Genomic DNA, 15,073 nt, shown 5'->3' on the forward strand with positions numbered 1-15,073 from the left:
GTGTGTTTTCTTTTGTTAAAACTAGTTAGTTGTCATATTTTGGCCTACAGTCTTTTGTCTCATGGCACCATAGGTCTTTGTATTATTTTGTCTTCATGTACCATCAAAGTTTGTCATGCAGATGCATTTAAATACTTAAAATATTTTGAAATAGTTTTACGACACATTTGTTATTAATTTAGTTATATGAGCCGTGCCATGAGAAAATCAACATAATGGGTTTGCGACCAGCATTGATCCAGACCAGCCTGCGCATCCGCGCAGTCTGGTCAGGATCCATGCTGTTCGCTAATGGTTTCTCTAATTGCAGTAGGCTTTAAAAGCGAACAGCATGGATCCTGACCAGACTGCGCGGATGCGCAGGCTGGTCTGGATCCATGCTGGTCGCACACTCACTATGTTGGTTTTCTCATGGCACAGCTCATATATTGTACTCCAAAGAGTCATAAACAATCATACATTCTTAATACTCAAATATTAAATAACCCTTTAATTAACCAACAGTTTGGGTTTTTATGGGTTATATTTTAGGTAACTACATATATAGTCTTACAATCTTACAAAACGTTTCGGTTTTATTAGTAAGAGAAAGGTTGTCTTAAGTAACATTTATTATTTATTAATCACTCTTGCAAATTAATTTCCATATGATCTGATATCTGTACGTGTTTTATTTTATACGTATACCTTAATCAAAAATTTAAGGCTTATTTCAATGTAGCTTTCAACACTAACTTTAAATTATGTTGTAATTATTACATACTGATACAGTACTATTTTATACCTAAAACCTTTGAAAAATTGCCTTCGATTTAGTTTTTTTTTCAACTGCATCTGGATGGCATCAAGGTAAAATATCTCATTCAAAGTGTTGCCAAAGGTGTTTTTTAAACTAAACGCAAGGAAATAATCATAATGAAATATCGATCTGTTTTGATACTTATAAGTGTTAAAATGGCTGTTTACATTCTCTGTAAATAGTCTGATAAGAAAATCAGCATTGTCTTTCCTGGGTAGCGTTTATTTTTGCAGATTAAAGGTTTGTGTTATTTTACTTGTGGAGTTGTATTTTGAAACATAACATTACATTTTATTTACTTTTTGCAATATTTCTGCTTAACCAACATATGCTTTCCCTAACACGGTAATATATTCCTAGCATATTGCCTAAGATCATGTATGATATTTGGTTTAAACAATATTTTATAAATCTTAATTCATTTACAACATGTACATATATCAAAAAGGCATACAGGATTGAGCAGGATGCTGAAAGCTTATTTGAACCTCTTTCCTTAGATATATGATATTTGTAGCATCGTCATCCTTCACATGGTTATATCTTACTAGCATATTGCCTAATATCATATATGCATATATGGTATTAGTAACATTGTCATCCTTCACACGATGATATCTTACTAGCATATTGCCTAATATCATATATGGTATTAGTAACATTGTCATCCTTCACACGATAATATCTTACTAGCATATTGCCTAATATTATATATGATATTAGTAACATTGTCATCTAGGATAATGCCTGGAATGGGAGAACTACAAGGCAAACTCCATTTTTCAATATTTCGACAATTTATTTTGTCTACAAACATGAAATAAACAATTATATTGCCTATAATTATATTATATTTATGGCATTTTTATCATTCACACTGTTATAATTGCCTTCTATTACATATGATATCTGTGGCATTCAAAATCAGTCGCACTCACTGTTATAATTGCCTTCTATTACATATGATATTTATGGCATTGTCATCATTCACACTGTTTACAATTGCCTTCTGTTACACATGATATTTGTGGCATTGTCATCATTCACACTGTTACAATTGCCTTCTATTACATATGATATTTATGGCATTGTCATCATTCACACTGTTTACAATTGCCTTCTGTTACATATGATATTTGTGGCATTGTCATCATTCACACTGTTTACAATTGCCTTCTGTTACATATGATATTTGTGGCATTGTCATCATTCACACTGTTTACAATTGCCTTCTGTTACATATGATATTTGTGGCGTTGTCATCATTCACACTGTTTACAATTGCCTTCTGTTACATATGATATCTGTGGCATTGTCATCATTCACACTGTTACAACTGCCTTCTATTACATATGATATTTGTGGCGTTGTCATCATTCACACTGTTACAATTGCCTTCTATTACATATGATATTTGTTGCATTGTCATCGTTCACACTGTTTACAATTGCCTTCTGTTACATATGATATTTGTGGCATTGTCATCATTCACACTGTTACAATTGCCTTCTATTACATACGATATCTGTGGCATTGTTATCATTCACAGTGGCACTATCATTTTTACACGGTACTAGGTTATATCATTAATATATATTCATAGCAAATACCCAGTCATTATATATGATATTGCTGGCATTGTTTAACCAAAGCTGCTGGCAGCATTTGCTTTACGCGCCAACAAATTTAGGTATTTATGATCGGTGACTGAAATTTGAATCGCTTTGTTTGAATAAATAAATATTTCATTAAGTTCATTGAAATAAAATCAATTTATTGAATATGTGAAACAATAGTATTAGCATGTCTTGTTAATGTCAACTGAATTTCAAAAAGATAGACTTATTCTCAGCTCTGTGTTTGAACTTTAAAACGCTGATTTAAATTTCCATATACTATAAGTGTGGCCTTTTCCCCCGATCAGATGTGATCATGCAAGGAAATGACATTTAGCAAAGCCAGGACCCATAAAATATTTCAGCTTTACCTTAACAAGGAAATGGATAACCTGAATGCAACGATCACACAGAAAAGTTTCTATTTGTTCAAGTGTATAATGTGTCGAGGGATAAAGTCACTGATATCTCCGCTATTACTTTATGTTCATCCATGAAACAGTTGTTCTTAAAAAAACAACACACATTTGCCTTTTCCTTTTTTGAAAAAAAAAATAACGTTCCTACTTGCATTTAAAACTATTGTCTTAATTCACCGATTTCATATTAAGTCAACTGTATAATTCTAAACATTATCATGAATTTGCTGCAAAGCGACGTGTTTTCCTAGATAGTTTAAAACGCCTGATCTATCTTTAAGACAACAAAACCTTTAAATGTTTCCAAAACACCACTCATAAGCACATATGAAGCCAAAATGAATGACATTTAAAAAGCATATTATCTGCCTTCTTTATATCATACTATAATTGCCCAATGCAGGAATTCAAATTTATGCAGCCGTTATGACGTACACAACGCAAGAATGATTAAACATTATAAGAAAACTGACTTTGTGCATGTTGTAATGACCCGATTAAGAAATGTCATCAAGATATCTTCATAATGACTCAAAACATAATCTCAGAATTTCTATTGTTATATTAGAGTTTACTCATTATTTCTATGGAGAAAACTGGCGTTGTCTTTTTTAATTTGTTCATCGTAATTTCTTTTGTCCTATAACAGGTTCATATTTCTCAAAAGAAGTCGTTTATAACTCTGAGATGTAAGCCAACACGTGTCTAGCCCCGTTGCTGTAAATACGTTTCTTTAAAAGTTCAATTTCAGATCTCCATATATGGAAAAAATTACATTTTAATGTGAATTCGAACTAAAAGCTAGAACAAGATATAATAAAATGTATAAGAAAATTCCTTGGAAACATTGAATACAACCAAGCAAACTAACAGGAAACTCGGTTTGACTGAGTCTGATCAATGGAGATAACGGAAAGCGCTCATGTCAGTTGTATTATTATTATTGTCTAAATTTTAGCTTTGTCTAATATATCATAATATTGTATAATTGTATATTTGCAATCCCGTGATTATTACGCGGTTGGGCAATTGCCAAAGGATAGCTTCCGGTCTAATCCAACTCCTGGCCTAATTATCACTTTCGATTTTATTTCATTTTGATATTATGGACGAACCGGCAGAGGAGTCAACTAGGGTCACGATTGGGACAGCTTCCTACCCATTATAAGTCTTTTATATTTGTACCAGATATTTGTATTTCAGTCATTCAGCTACATAAATTGACACGCTAGTATATCGCTGTTTAAATGTCAATTCATTTATGATAATCTGTGGTTCAACTTGTCCCAGCCAGAGGTCAAGGTCGAGGCAAGTTGAAATAAGCAACAAAACGTACCCCGGTTAAGAAACTTGTTTTCCCCTTAATTTACGTAAAATAGAATAATTTATACGGAACAAATTAAATTTAAGATCAGACAATAACACATGTAAAAGTATACAAGACACAGAACACACACAAGTAGTAAACTCACGAAGAGTGCTATATAATAAAACAAATAGCACCCTCTAAAACACTAAAACACAATGTAACTAAGTTCATTAAATTAACACACGTAATAAACAAACAACATACAAGAAGCATATAGAAAAAATCAGTACGATAAAATTCATATAAACTTGGCCAACACAATGTTATACACAACATACTTTAGGCAGAATGTAATGTTGAAAGTATCTGTACGAACTGGATTTGATAAATCAGAAATTTGTAAGTCTTGGTTTTGTACACTTTATACAAAAATGTAAATAGAAAGCAATTTTGTGAACATAATTTCAGTGGAGTTAAAGCATTGCAAAAAATGAATTGGATAATATGTTTGATCGGCCGACGAGCACGCTGAGGTTTAATGAAGTTTAAATTGTTTAAAACCAGACAATTACTGTAAATTATCTAGCCTGGTAAACATAAAGTTTTCGAAGTTTCAAAGTTTTTATTTTCATTAAACCAGAAGGTCATAGACCCATGTGGTACATATACATCATATATACATGGCAACAATGAACTTTTAATTCATGACACAATAAACACATGATTCGTATAACAATTCCAACATCTCCAACAGTTTATGTATATTTATGCTTCAATCTGACATGTCAAAGAGATTCATCAAAGATTTAAATGTTTCCGTATTAACGTATAAAGGCTATCTAATATAACTATACTAGATTGTGATATATATAACGGTAAAATGATCTTGATTGAAAACAAAAAGAAAACGAAATATCAAGATCATTTTCCTTTCAATACACTACATAATTTATATAATATGAATGAATACATGACTAAAGCTATATTTGTATTCCACGGATGACCGTTCTTGTAAGCAAGAAAGCGAAGGGCCTTACAAGATTCGGCTTGTGGAATCTTCGCCGAAATTGGCAAAACCATTGTAATAATACATTTGTAAATGATTTGATTCAAATAATGATATTAATACAGTGTAGTAATAATAGTGACAACTATAAAGTGACAAGCACTTGCATCGTTCCTACATTTCAGAAATAAAAATGGCCACTTACATTTTGTTTTAACTTGTCATAAGTAGACGTCTCCTTGTGAACGAAGCTGAAAGTTATAACAATATTCAAATTGATCAACGTACATGTTTGTTTTGCTTAAATTGTTCAGAAGATGAGAAACATGCCTTGTTACATTGTCCTATATGCATTGTATAAAAAGTGTTATCCCGTCTGTGATGGCTTTGTAATACAAAACGATATTCTGCAAATGACTTTTCTGTTCTCAAAAGAAAAAAAAATGATAATAAAAAATATATATACCAAAGCCTGCCACAGCATTTTAAAGCTTCGAGTCTCTAAGTAACTTAATCTATGAGAATTGGGACAGTGAATTTTGTAATAGTTTTAGTTAAGATATCACAGATTTCTTTCGGAACCTGTTGTAAATCAAGTTACTCCTGATGATCTAAAGAATAAATGTTTCCTGAGACCCATTTTGATTTTTTAATATAGAGCACTGCTTTATACTAGTATTTTAACCAGTTATTAGTATAGTGTTTAAATCAATAAGAATACAGATTAACGCAAGAATCTAATAATTTATAACTGATTATATACGTCAGACTTATATTTATGCAGTCTGAAGGTTTTTTTGGAAACTGTAAACAATTCTAAAAATTGACAATGTGATATAAGATGTCCTGCTGTATTATAAAGATGTTGTTAAAAGCAATAAAATATGTTGAATTATTTCACTTAGGCACCCTTACTGTCGCACACTTCACACATTCACACATGTTTAGACACACATGTGCGCTTATGCAGTTGTTTGTATTTATTAGAATAATCTAAAAAGTGTTTTAAGACGCTGGCGTCAATACATCATATCTTAAATTTCCAAGTGTACATGTATTTCATTAACGAAATTTTGGCGCGGCGTAAATTTTGGTGCGTCTATGTTGACAATATTTGATTTTTCTGTGATTTTGAACATTTATCCATTTCATATCAAGTAACCAGTAACAGTTTTATGTAATCTATACGCAACTTGCTTAAGCTTTTTTCTGATATGTGGCCATTCCAGTTGTCTTGTTTTCGTCTTCATTTATTAAAAAAAAAAACACACAGAAATGTATCTACTATTGTTATATAGAACAGAAAATACGGCAGCTAACTATGAGCAAGTGGGTATAGATAGGTTATTGTGATGCCTGTTTCATGCTGATACAGCCTAATTTCCCCTGGGTACATAGAAATATGCAGAGATAGCCAGGAAACACACATACAAACTGCATGCATCAAGCCTCCTTCCATAGCCCTATTGGCAATTACTTTACAATCAATAGTAGAATGATATCATAATAAGTTTGTCTGCAAACATATAATATGTATGACTGTATATGGTATTTTATTTATATCAAAATGTAAAAAAAATGGCGACAATTAATGGCTTTTTTTTAAATAATTATTTATCACTGACGGAAAACAATATATAAAATGTTCGTGTATTTAGAATAAAACAGTTCTGTTAAAAAAAAAGAAGAAATATTTGATAAATTGTGCTTCCACTTACCATGTTAAAACCGTATCACTTGGATTCCAAGAATTTTAGGCAAACTTTCTTGATTTCACATGACCATAAAGTCCAATAATTTTCTAATAAATCTTCTGCAAAAATTTGTAAGTCCATTAAAATCAATTGCCATCATAGCTCTGCGATACCTCGAGCTTCTCAGAGAAGTCATGGCGCGGAATGATTTCTAATATACATTGTCATCTGACTTTTAAAATGTCGTCACGGTGGAACAGCCAACGAGCGCGCGACAGGTTGAATTCTGGAAGTCCTGTACACGCGTTTCAGGACGGTGTTCCCAATGAATCAAGTGACTGGCGCAATGCATTAATAATGGACTTTATCATGAAGCATATCGAAAATGCGTGAAATATTAAACATTACAACACTGTAAAGGGATGCTGGGTAAACAGATCGATCATGAACGCGCGGAAATTTCGTACCATGCGAACGTTTTCAGATGATAATATTAAGAGTGCTGGCATTCAAGTATTTGTTTAAATATTGAATCTGCTCTAAGGTACAAAGTGTAACGATTTGTGTACAATGTCGCATTAACAATTGAAATCAATTCAGATTATGTACCGATGGTGAATAATATTACAATAAGGGTATTTATTGTACACATGTTGGCCGAGTCACCTTGTTACAATAAATGTTATGTTCTATAGTAAATGTTCGTTGAGGTCTGCAAAAGTTAAAATGTGAAAATGGGGGCAATAATATTTTATTTTTTGTTATTTCTTTTTGTTTCTGTACTCTTCTTCCTATTCTTTTTCTTCTTCTCCTTCTTTTTCTATGTTTCATCATAAATTGAAAAAATACTTATATCACATTCGTTTGAATATATTCAGTTCAAGTTGCCTATGGTGAAATGTGGACAACGAAATTAGACCTGCTGTACAATGGCATCGTTCCCAGTTATGTCCTACACCTTGCTTTATTTGCATAAAATGTAAAATGAGATGTTGTCTAATCATCTCCTTAGAGTCTGCCTGCAGAACCGCTACGGGGTTGCAGGGCGTATGTTCTCAGAGACGATTTCATAAAAGACATTATGTCTGAAGTTGCTTAGAAGCGGTATTGGATTAAGTTAACATACATGCCCCCACGCCAAGTGATGTGTCTAAATAATAACGCTAATAACGCTGAGTAGTGGTGTTAGATTTTTTTAGCTTTATTTTTTCATTTCGACTCCAAAGTGACCCGGATATGGAAATGCTTGATAAACTTTACCATAGGGTGTGTGTGTGTTGGGTGGGGGGGGGGGGGGGGGGGGGGTAAATGTAATGCTGTGCACCACGCCGCGGACGCCGCGGATGCCGTTTGTCGATTCTGGCTGTTTGTTTTGCGTTTAAGGTAGTTCTGCACGTTCGGATCGAAATGTAGAATTTGATTAAACTCTTGATTTTTCAAAACTTCAGAATATACCTAGAAAATTCAGCAAATAAAAAAGATAGGGTCGTGTCCTTGATTTTTTGCTAGACCGATTTATAAATTTGGACCTCACGCAATATTTTATAATTGGAGTCTATGGAAAATCATAACTTTCATAACATTGTCGCGAATAGAAATTTTTCTACAATGTAGATTTTGATGAAATTTCTTACAGTTGTAAATAAACATATGGCCTATAATTTGGTGAAATAAAATGTATAGGTCCATGTGCTTATTTTTGAGATACTTGACCATAATTAAAGCGAACCAGACATTTCACACTAATTTTAAGACATTATGTTGAAATTTTTAACGAGTCATATGTTTTAATATCATATTTTGACTTAAGACATATAGCAACAGTGCCATTGCAATATATGTACTCACAGGTTTCGATTAATTCATAAAATTATTTTCATTTCCGTACGCCGAATCCAGGCTTTGTTCTACGTTTTCCGGATAAATGACGTTGCTCCATCACTTCCGGTATATCAAACGTGCAGAACTACCTTAAGACATAGAAGGTCATGGAATTATTTTTAGTATGCATTGTTTTTACCGAACTGCACACCGTTAAAACTAAAAACAAACAAGCAAACATTCTTTTATCAGACTGTAAGTGAAAAAGCGCACAAGTAACGAGTAATACTAATAAGGTAATCATCAATCTGACTAAAGTACTTGATCTTCTAAACGAAGATCTGAGAACGACCCATTCACATTCGTCTTCTGTATATTTTGGATTTCCATTATTGCTATTTTTATGTTATCCAATCAGGCGACTTGTTCGATTGTCAAAGAGTAAGAAAAATATGCAGTTATTCCAGGACTCGAACCCGGGACCCCTCGCTTACAAAGCAAGTGGCCTACCGACTGAGCTAATCGGCTATCTGATACATTACGACATAAGAATTGTAAATATCAAAAGTCAATGCTAGAGGTAGATTTGCAAGATATTGTAAGCTAGGCTCTGATTGGCTAGTGAAAGGGCCGTCAGAACGAGGCAATGAATAGGTCGTTTTCAGATCCTATGCGTAGCGTAATAGGAGATGTACTTTAGTCAGATTGAGGTAATCATCACCTTGCGTTTTTAGAAAAAGAAAATTATGCCTTGTGTTGTCAGTTTTACGACATCCGATATATTAATGATGATTTCTGCTATAAAAAGACTGTCTGTACATAAATTTCTAGTAAGGGTATTAGCGTATTTTCTGAAAAGATGTATTTATTAATTATTCACTGTGGGTAAGAAGAAACAGAACTTAGAAAATAGTAATTATGTTAACATGCTATGGACGTCTACTTGTACTTTTAATGTGCTTATTTGTGCAAGACTTTGTCCTCGATGTCTTATATATCAGTAAAGGAAACATATCTGAAGTACTGTGATGTACTAAGACATGCAAAAAGGATTTGAAAAATAAATATAATAATATAATTTGTACTACTTTAATATTTGTTAAAACACCTAAAAATTAATTTAATACTCGAAACTTACGAACTGCTTATGGACCACAAACTTTAGTTAGCTATTCTACATAATGTCTTTGGCACGAACACAGTTAGTTCTATAGTTCTAGAGAGACATTTTGCATCATATATATTTATGTTTTAAAACTTTCAGTAAGTAATGTATCCATCAAACATAACTGATTCCTTTAAATAAAGTGTTTATTGTATGTGGGGACATAACATAAATATGTGGGGATTTGACATTACATTATTTCTCTGACGGTTTTGGAATTTGCTTAAGATCTGAAACGATCATGATAATTCTATACGTATTCAAGTTTCCACACGCACACACGCACGTACACGCACGCACGCACGCACGCACACACACACGCACACACGCACACACACACACACACACGCACACTGTTGCATGCTCCTAAACGTAAAGTAGCATTGTAGAGTTTTCTGATTTTAATTCTCAAAGTGTACAAGTTAGCACATGATGTATATAACAGCACCCGGTGGGATACGCCAGCAGTCCTGCACACACTGCTATCAGTAATGGGCTAGTAAATATTTTATGCAGCACTGCCGTTACAATTATTGTCAAAGTGCTTATTAGAAATTCTACCTCTAGGATATTGCTAATAACTTGATATGAATGACTAATTTTCATGAAAATTGACGCCTGTCATTTTTGTACAACAATTATTGGAATACATTTATTACTATTGTTCATAAATATGGAAGGTCAATACCGTCGTATATGCGATGTGAATTAAAATAGATTGCTACCATATCTCTGCTGATTTATTACAGGGTACATTGTTCTCTGCGTGCTGTTGTTCAAATTTTAAAATGTTGGTTATAAATTATTGAGTTAGCCTATAGTTACATTCGACGATACACATGCTATTCTTGATTTTTGAAAATCAAAGGAGGGAGGGGAGGGGTCTATTGTTATGAACTTCAATTTATAGAATATGATAATTAATGAGTACATGTTGGTGAAAGGGCGTAATAAAAACGTTTTAGAGGAAAACAAAATACAATGTATGTAACATAAAAGATAACAATAACATAGAAGTTGTTGTTGTATTCATAACGCGTGAGCACCGCCACACTATAACCGCACATAATAAAGAAAATCAATTTGAAAGTTATTATTTGTTTCAAAAGTCATATCATAACGACTAATTATTGATTTGTAAAGACGCGCTTTTGAAACTGCCGGATCTACCATAACGACGATATGAATTATAGAAGAGATGTCACATACATTTTCAGCCGTTTCTAACTAATTCTTTCAAGCTACATGAATAAGTGATTGGAAAAATAATGAAGTGGAAAGATGTTAGAGGGTAGGTATTTGCCATATGGAATATTTTTCCATGCTTGGAAACATCGTTTATGTACATAAAACTGAATACATAAAAGTTCGCTATTATTGAAGCTGATGTTCATAGGGTGAAAATGTTTTACTGTCCTTTAATGTTTCTTGTTTATTTGATCAAAGGGAAATATCTAGACGTTTTAACAAAATCATTTTAGAAGGAACGTTTAAGAGAAACTGTATCTTACATTAAACGACCGTGTTATCTGGTAATCCTAGACATAGCTGTTATATGCCTAACTTTAACAACCAAACAGTAAGAGATAGTCGTAGTGAAAACATTTTGAATTTTTAATATTTTTTGAGTGACTGCTATCACAATAGAAACAAAACAAAACCATAGACAAAGATTCAAACGGGACGGCCGGCCACGCCCCAGAGTATTACATGTCAGTTTATTTCTCTGTTTGTCAGTCAATAATGGTAAATCCTGCGGAAACTTCAAAAGTACAAGAGATATCTTCAGGAAGAAGAGGGCAGTATGGTGAATAAGTATGCTATCTAATGTCCATCCAAATCGAACCCACGACCTCCCGCACTCGAAGCGGACGCTCTACCACTATGCTACCGAGGCGGCTTTCTGTAGGGTATAAAATATTTTTTCTTTAGCATACAGTTTTTCAATTGATTATGGCATTACAGGAAGGAGAGATGATTGGATGTGTAATACGCTTTTTGAAAAATTAAAACTGAAAATACGTTATTCAAAACAAGGAGGCAGTTTCCGAATGGTCCGTGACAAAAACTTTTTTTTTTAATTTCTAACAATGCAGATGAGAGGAAGGGAAGGGCTTTAACATTTTTTCTATTTCTTGTATATTTGTCAACAAATACACGTTCTGAGAAGCGAAATGATGGTGTTTTATCTCTAGACTCGAGAATCTACTGTACGGTTAAATTTCTGTTGAATGCAAAGTTAGAAGCAATTACATCATGAAAATGAACATGAAATATACATGGTAAAAAGATAAAAAAAATCAGAGTTTGCAAGAATGCAAGCTATTATTTATATAAATTAAACAACACAAAAGTCAAGGAATGTATGACGTAAGCTCCAGTGGGCTATGGTATACGGAGAGTCTCTACAGACTGTTGAAGAAATGCCCTATTAACACCTATTGATCTTCAGAAAGAAAAGAAAGAACTTGACCAAGCAACTATTAATAAAATTTTGATTTATTACTGACACGCGAGTTAAATCAAACATTTGTAACAACTAAATATAGACCCATACATGTGCAAGTGCTTTTTGTTCAAATGTAAGTTGCACACCTGTCGAAAAGTGGAAACTTAATGAAATATGGTATTTTAAGTCAATCGTCTGTCGTCTGGCATTCGCCTTCGACCATTCGATATGTCACAATTTTAGCCAATTCCTACTGAAACCCCTGAATAATAAATTAAATAGCAGACGAGTTTAATATTTATCCAAAAGGGTTAAATTACGGATAACTTTGTTAACGCTCCAGAGGTCATCCTATCCGTCTGCTCCACATGTAGCGCCCCTTGATATAATCTACATCAGTTTCAAACCTGTCACCCTAAGTCACTGGATCAAATCATCAAAAACGATAAGCCGCAATTTCTACCTTATCTAAAAGAAACCTGGCAAAAATTATTTGTGTAATCTTTATAGAATTCTTTAAAATTCTGTCTTTTCTGAATCTGTTCATTTTGATTATCAGGAAAAAAAAGACAAGGCAACTGGATTCAAACAAAGAAAAGCATTGGTAACATTCTAAATGCCTTTTTCCAATCTGATCTGCATGAAACCAGATCAGAATGTGTGTCTTTATGAAACATGCATAATATCAAATCTGAAAAGGGAAATTTAGGTATTTACACCAAATTTCGGAAATTTAGAATTTTCATGAAAACATATAAAGTAACTTTCTTTAATAGCATTGGTGTCTAATCTAATAACAAAGTCGCATAAGGTATGGAAGTATGAGTTGCAGTTATGGCCAACATTCCAATACATTGACCAGTAGTATCGGCAAAAGTAGTCTCCTTTGAATATACACGCTCCAGTTTTACTATAGATTTGTATAGGAAAATGTATTTCAAACATTAAAAACGTATTTTTATAGTTATTTAACGTAATTTCATAACTTCGTGAAGCAATTTTCATTTTTTGCCCTTTATTTCAATGTATTTTTATCGATCGATGTGGTACAAAAACTTATTGCTTCTATTTCTGTTTGAAGTTGATGATTATCGTTCCTATGTATTCCTTTATAGAAATATGGAAAAGATCGGTTATGTCAGCTTTTAAAAGGCTATAAAACACTTTCTATCAAAATGACATTAAATTATAACCTCGCGAAGTATTCTCCATTGTCTGAACGTTGTGTGGGTATTTTTTTTTATTCTAAAATTGAATAATGACAAATTGCTTCCATTTTAATTTGAAAATTAAGTAATTCGCATCATTGAGCACGCTTTTCACATACATTTACTAGTACTTGGCGGTACACGACAATGTGTTCTGTTGAGATAAAAGAAAAAACTGTAATAAGGTTTATTCTTTCTTCATACTGACACTAATATTTTCTCAGAAAACCCTTTTCTCCCTAGGCTCGTCTCAACAGACTTATAAAATGCGACTCTGGGGTTATATAATGTCATGGAGAGCGATTAGTACCACCTGTCAATAACAACCCTAAACTGACCGGCAACAAGATTAAATGAACTATTTCAAATTACCTAGACTGGCGTCAGTCGTTAGAGTCATTAAATGTAAAGCACTTGGCCATAAAATCAATCCTCTCTGATACCACTTTCTGAAAAAAATTCAATATCTCTTACCTCTGACTGTAATTATAAATATCTACATTTAAGGGTCGTTGTATACATATTCCTCCGTGGTGTATATAATAAAGGTATTGTAATTTTCCTGAGGAAGTATGCTCAAGCATTTATAGTTGCTAAATAGCTGATGTTAAATCTTTTTAACATTTACATCCTTCAAAATAATTTTTTTTATTACTTTCATTGTTATGGACAATATGACAGGAGTTTATGTTTTTATCATAATATCATTAGAACTGTTCTTGAAATCGTTAGATAGACTTCTGTGTTCCATTAATACAGATATATTTGATGAAAATACTTTTGATATGAATTTTTCACAGAACCAATAATAGATAGAACATGTGTAATATTTCATTAAAAGTTCCTTATTATCTAATAGATTATATATTTGTAAATACTTAATCACCTCCCTTCTGTCAATGTCTCACACAAACTTCATAAGTATACATTAAGACACATTTAACAAAGTTCTGAATTTGACAGATGAAGTAGTCAATAATTCAGTATTGTTTTTATCAGATATTTCTGAACTTTTTATTTTTGGTTGTGTAGTGGGGGTAGAGTCACACTGTCACAGTTTAGTCATGTGGTGGCATTTAAGAGGAAAACCTCAGGAAAAAAGGCAATACCTCAAGGCATTGTTTCAGGCATGAGTAGACAGTAGGTTACAATCGCCGACATTCCATAAACCACAGGGACTATCTGATAACTTCGGAGTGACGTCACGTTTGTTTATGTTTTCTGGACTTAAAAAACTAACAAAATAGGTAAAGCAGCTTACATAAACAATAATATTGGGTATATTTTATTGCAACACGTCTATCAGTCCCGGTAGCTCAGTAGTAAGCACTGATGTTTGAAATGTCGAATTTTGCGGGCCGTAGGTTCGAATCGAGGTAAGTGCTTTTTGTCTTTCAGGTTACAAATATCCTTTCCTGAAATAATAGGTTATACAGTAGTTATCTGGATTGCTTATTCGGTGTGGTTTTTGCCAATGATCTCACGAGCCGCAACGCGAAATGTGATCGACTTGCAAATCCACGAGAGTTGAATACAAAGTCCAATTGGCTATGTTATTAATGACCCTTTTATTATATACCTTTACCA

This window comes from Mercenaria mercenaria, chromosome 3, assembly GCF_021730395.1.
Source record: "Mercenaria mercenaria strain notata chromosome 3, MADL_Memer_1, whole genome shotgun sequence".
NCBI lineage: Eukaryota > Metazoa > Mollusca > Bivalvia > Venerida > Veneridae > Mercenaria > Mercenaria mercenaria.